Genomic DNA, 6,595 nt, shown 5'->3' on the forward strand with positions numbered 1-6,595 from the left:
AAATAATAATAATAATAAAACAATGTGGATGACAATGCGTTTTTCCTTCGAAATTCTTTTTTTTTTTAATTTAATTATCATATTTATCTAAAAATTCAAAATGTTTTACAATAGCATGCATGTATTTGGAACAATCTTTTAAAAAATGTCATTTATTTAGTTATATCTTATGCATTTGAAATAACTCCTTGCTCCCTAAGGGAAGCTCAATGGTATATTCCTTATCAATGAATAGCCCTGCTGGATAACCAGTACGCGTATTCTATTGCAAATGTAATTCTATATTCAGATATATTGGATGTTGAAATGAATCTTATATCTTATAAATATAAATATTTGGGCACAGGCAATATGTGAAAAGATTATTTAAACATCGAATCCAAAAGAAAATAGTTTAGAAAATATCAGGTAAATTTATATAAAAAAAATGTCTTGTCAATTTGTCTGCCTCTCATAAAACATATCAGAAACCACCTCATTATATCATTTCATCCTTCATTACATCTTCAAAAACCAGACACTTATTTTATCAGCTCTATCTAGAACACATTTCTTTGTGTAAATTTCACAAGAACGTTGACCTAATTTTACAACTTTCACGTGTATCGCTGTGGAAATATTAGCACTATGGTATGTATAAACGTTTAATGTGTCATTCTGTTGTACTTATATTTATTTTGCTGTCTCAATTTGTTTATCATAGGATTTCTAAATAACAGTTTTATTATTGAAAGCCGGTAGCAAGTTAGTTTTGACAAAAGAGCGATGAATGTATCTGTTTAAAAGGAGGAGGGGGCTGAATATTTGCTGAAATCAGTCAAAATGTTCCTAATGAAAAATCTTTACAAAAGATCCACGGAAAGAGGGGCCGGGATCGCATCCTTGAAATCTTTTTCAAAACTTCAGTGGTAAGAACCGGAAGTGACGAACTACTGTGGATTCATTAGTATTTGTTGGATACTTATTTTCGTGGATTTCGTGGGAACTGTGTAACCACGAATTTAAATGTTCAACGAAGTACCAGTTTTCTGAAGGATTATATTCAGACTTCACCAAAACCACGAATTTAAATATCCAAGAATACATTGAAATATGCTAGGTTTCCTCAATCCACAAAAATTGATACCTCCGCAAATAAATAATTCATTGATTGTTGGTTTCTTAACGTCCACTGGCAAATCGCAAATAAATGAAACCCCAGTATGAGATCTGTATTGGAATTGAACGTTATCAGGACATAATGAATTCTTTTAGGATTGATAGAAAATATTTGTTCGCATTCTCTACCCTTTTATGAAGCCATTTTATCGGGCTAAGCATTTTTTAAAACAAAGTCATTTTGGCAATACACTTGTTGAAAAGGGGGCGGGGTTATAAGCTACTTTAATTTAATTTCATTCTATGCTATGTTTAAAAAGTTCTGAAAGAATCCTTGTTTTATGATAAATTACGACCTAAAAATCTTTGAAAATTTCGCTGCTATTTAAAAGAATGACAATATCGGCAATAGGTACTTCGATTAAAATTTATTTTAATTAGAGTCGTGCGCTCTTTTCACAAAATATCTCACGACAAATGTTGATCCTATGTTATACTAAAATGTTCATGAGTCATATTTTTTCTCGTAAGATTTTTTGTGAAATGAGTTGCAGTATTTTGGGTCGTGTAAAATAGGATTTATTTTTTTATTTAACACAATCAACATATTTTATTTCGCTGATGATTAATTAATTGATGTTTACTTTACGTCCAGTGGCAAATAGTTCATGCATGTTCAGGATGAAAACAAATTACTATCAATAATATATACAGTGAATAGGTCCTGTAAAGGGGTCGGTCGAATGGGATGATGATAGGCGGGAAATTTAGACTACCACAGGAAAATGAGGGTATACTGAATAGGGACATAAATTATGCCTTGCAACAGGTAACCAACGCACTCGTCAACACGTTTTGTGCTAGGGTACGTTACGTTCAGAAAGCGTGGCACTGTCTTTACATGGAACATCAGAAACACGATCAGATGTAACGTCCCTATTCTGACACGTGTCTGCGTATTTATACATCCTGCAAAAGCAAACGGACGCTCACTTTAGAAAGTGTTTTACTGCCGGTAGGGAAACCAAAAGTGACCATACTTCTATTTCCAAGTCGCCCTTTGATGTTGTCCTAAGTGCCACTTCCTACATTAAATATAAAGAAGAGGGAAGTCATTTCTTTTATATTATACTTTATTTTTGACGCAAATGATAGCATGTATTTTGACAATAGGTGGCGCAAACGTACTGTGGCTGACGTATGCCATACTTATTTATCTATATAGTATGATATTTCTTGTACTTCACAAACATTAAAGAATTATTTACTGCTCCACAAACATAACTGTTCCAATACTTATTATTTATCTTCTTGATAAACATAAAAATATTTATGGTCTTCACAAACATAGTAATGATATTTACTTTCTTGACAAATACATTTGATCTAAATTGGTCATTTTTATTATCGTCTGCGCAAACATCTTAATTTTTTTTCTTAACGAAGACAATATGTTCTTGTTTTCTCGGTCAAAATGTAAATATTTATTTCATTGACAAACAATAATTAAAGTTTATTTTCCAGACGATCATAAAAATAATTTTGTTTTTCATTGTTGTATTATTAGAAAAATTACAAAACAAACTTCTATTAATTTAAACAAACCTATAATCATTTGCTTTTCACGGTTTCGGGGGCAGGGGAAGCGTTTAATCAAATTGCAATAGCATATATACATGTAGCTACCAGACAGCCAAGAGAAAAAGACATTAACATTAATAAAATGCAATACAGTTTTCACACATTGTTTTGAAATCAAAATCATCCGTTATAATTAATTTTGTTCGTATAAACTATATAGAGAACTTAATTTAGACATTATATTTCAGCATAGAATGATTGTTTGAGCCAATTAAATGTTACTTCAGTTTAAATATTAGGTTTTCATTAAAATCTAATTTCTTCATTTAATTTAATTAATTTTTCAATTAATTTTTTTTCCACGACCCATCTTCGAAGATTACAACATGGCAATATGTTTATTAAAAATACAATGTTAACCTAGCCGAAGAAGGATAACTCGGGCTCAAATCATATCATATCATATCATACAAATTGTTACATTATCAAGCCTATATGAAACAAAAAGAAGATTTTACTTTAAAGAAGGAAATACGTCTGCACGCGGTCAGTGATAGCAGGATTATAATATTAGGAGAACAAACTGACCTTAATTATTAAAAATAACTGGTCTGGAAATTTACACAAACGAAACTTATACGCTAAAATTTGGGGGAGGGGGATTCAAGAAGTGGATCTATATTTGTTGAAAGGGAGTGTAATTCAACGAAATTGAAGATATCGTCAATGGATCGATGTGGAAAAAAACTTGGACATGTTATGATAAAATTCAAATCTATTGTGAGAAACTTGATATTTAAAATTGAGAAAGGAAATGGGGAATGTGTCAATTATGTCGCCCTCTACGCTCGATCGCGACAAAATTAGATCTCTACACTTTATCTGAATCCGTCGCCGATCTCCAAACCTCACCACTGTCAATGCTGTGAAAACGAATTGAACCCCGATAAAGGCAATGTCCAGAATCTATAGTCATTTATTTAAACACTGAAATTATTCTAAAATTTTGAAAGCCTTATTATAGCCAATATTTGCCATGTATTTTTGAACAGATATATCATGTTAAGGAGGGGTATTTGCGAAAAATACCAGTCGAGAGAATGTTAAATTTCACGAGCCGTAAGGCGAGGGAAATTCATTCTCAAGACTGGTATTTTTCGCAAATACCCCTCAATAACATGATATATCTGTTTAATTACACCGAATGTTAATGTACTAAAACGCATTGATGATCGTGACGTTACAAGCGTCCAGTCGGATAGAGTATTTTTTGGCAAATACCACGACAGAGAGGGTAAAAAAGGCACATCCTTTTAGCAAATACCCCGGCGGCGTTAAAAATGAACGATATTCTTTTGATAACAGTAAATTGGTGAAAAATACACTGGCTATTAACCAATCAAAACAAATACGTTTACAATCGTTCGCAGTGTGTTAGTCAACTGAAACACAGGGTTTAAACATACTAGTACTAGTATATCACATAACATTTTTATGTCCTATAATAGTAACACAGTATTTTCTGAACTTAAAAGCATATATCACCTTGCAAATCGAACTATATAAAAAAGAAGATGTGGTATGATTGCCGATGAGACAGCTGTCCACAAGAGACCAACATGACACAGAAATTAACAATTATAGGTCACCATATGGCCTTTAACAATGAGCAAAGCCCATACCGCATAGTCAGCTATTAAAGGTCCCGAAATTAAAATGTAAAACAATTCAAACGAGAAAACTAACGGCCTTATTTATATACAAAAATGAACGAAAAACAAATATGTAACACATAAACAAATGACAAACACTGAATTACAGGCTCCTGGCTTTTGACCGGCACATAACATTGTTTAAAATCATCGTTGGAGTATTAATAAACAAATAAACAAATACGCAGTACATAACATAAAGCAGGCAATTGTTTTTTTCGTTTTAACTATCTTAATTTTTTGTTATGACAGAGACTTTTATAGCTTTCTTTACGGTTTAGGATTTACTCATTGTATAAGGCAATACGGTGACCTTAGTTATTTTCATTGCGTCATTTGGCTTTCATACAAAATCAAATAAACGTTCATCAAACAATCAACGAAAGATAACTCAAACTCGAACAAGAGTTAGATAAAGTATAAACACTGTTTCAATTTTAGTTTTGTAATGTGTTTCGCTGATTTGCTCTGAACATGCTGAAATAGCCAATATTTGTAAGAATTGTTTAGCAAATAAGATCATTTAAACATTTTGATTCTCAGATTATCATGTGTTAGTACCTAAACAGGTTCATTAAAAAGACGAATAAAAAAAAACGAATACATTTTTTTTTGTCTTAATTGTTTCTTTAAATTTCGCTCAAGTAGAAATATATATTCATTTGTTCAGTAGGATTAAACATAGTGCAAGTTTACGTAGCTATTCTATTCAGAGCTCGGATTACTGCAATGGAACACTTCATAAATATAACATAGTTTAGAAGGCCATAGAACATATTGTTACCACAAGAAAACATTTTCATTCATGTAGTTGGTGTTGTTTTTTTTTTTTTTTTGAAATCTGATGGTCTTGAAGGGGGAAGCTTCAATCCCTTTTTCTTCACCTCTTTATAAAAAAAAATCCTATTTCTGTAATAAGTAATCAATTTGACCATTATTTTCTATACTCAATTTTTAGCACCCTCTATTCGTAGTTTTTTTTCTTATTTTTCTCGATTCTTTATTTTGGTTGTCCTTTATTCTGCATTTTTTGAAAATCATTATCTTTTTTGTTATTTTTAGGGAGCAACCATTTAATTCAAAAGGGATGCGTCTTTTTTCTGTGTCGGAATATTTTTTTTCGCGCGAAGCTTTTAAGTTTGCGACGCTATTATTTGTTTTTTTAACTCAACAGTGACTTTAAGGTATGGGGAAAATCTGGATTTTCAGATTTTTTTTTTGCCATCTACTTGACCACAATATTTTTTTTTTTTATCAAATTTCGAATCAGAATTATTTTTTAGGAAGATGCTATAATCCACCTTAAAGTTAAACGGTCGTTTCCTTATTATCCTTTTAACGTGTTACAATAATAATGCTTGTAAACAATACGATATACCGCTACTTACATGTATCATTAAGACTATTTATTAAATAATAATTTTAATGTTTTTTTTTTGTTTTTATTTTAGTTTTGTGTGAAACTCCTTGGTTTGCTGATTGCAGGATTATTACTTATTCCTGAAAGCTATGCTACATATGATAAATTAGAGTGTCACGAATGTGACCGAATGGCAGATCACTGTGCTTTTCGTTGTCAATGGCAACCAACATACGCTAAATTCTATTATTGTGACGACCATTGTACTCGACGAAACCTAGCTTGTCAATCCCGTTGTAAGAGGAGAAATGGTCAGCCATTACTTGTACAAAACGTACCAATTGCCAGGAAAATTGGAGGTGCAGCGGCAAAGAGGCAGCCAGGAAGAATAAGTGAGGAAGATATTAAACAGTACTACCAGCACCGAAAATAAAGACAATTTATTGTCGATGTGAAAGGAAGTAGAAAGAGGGATCAATCATTTAACGAATACAACCTTATTTTGCTATCTAACATTTTCAAACATCCCAGTATGAAAGGGATATTGAAATTATCAAATAAAGTAATCATCACTTTTAGTTTATGTATGTTTGTTTTAAACGCACATACATGTGTGAAAATAGATATTATCATATATTTTTTTTAACGCACATACATCTGTGAAAATAGATATTAGCATATCTGAAACTCTCATGTAAATTTTTGACATCACAATAAGTCAATTTACTCATGAGTCGAACACAAACTTACAACGTCATGGCAACAAAAAAAAAGTTGAGCGACAAAAAGACAAACAACAGTCTACAAATCACAAAAAAAAATGAAAAGGACAGAGCAACACAAA

General features: G+C 31.6%; 1 long non-coding RNA gene across 1 annotated transcript; it reads left to right on the forward strand.

Moving 5' to 3' along the window:
* The first annotated feature begins 499 nt into the window (after positions 1–499).
* LOC143058018 (uncharacterized) lies at positions 500–6,329 on the forward strand. Its single transcript, XR_012972919.1, has 2 exons — positions 500–630; positions 5,843–6,329. It is a non-coding gene; the product is annotated as an uncharacterized LOC143058018 (long non-coding RNA).
* The last annotated feature ends 266 nt before the right edge of the window (positions 6,330–6,595 follow it).

Source organism: Mytilus galloprovincialis, chromosome 14 (assembly GCF_965363235.1).
Source record: "Mytilus galloprovincialis chromosome 14, xbMytGall1.hap1.1, whole genome shotgun sequence".
NCBI lineage: Eukaryota > Metazoa > Mollusca > Bivalvia > Mytilida > Mytilidae > Mytilus > Mytilus galloprovincialis.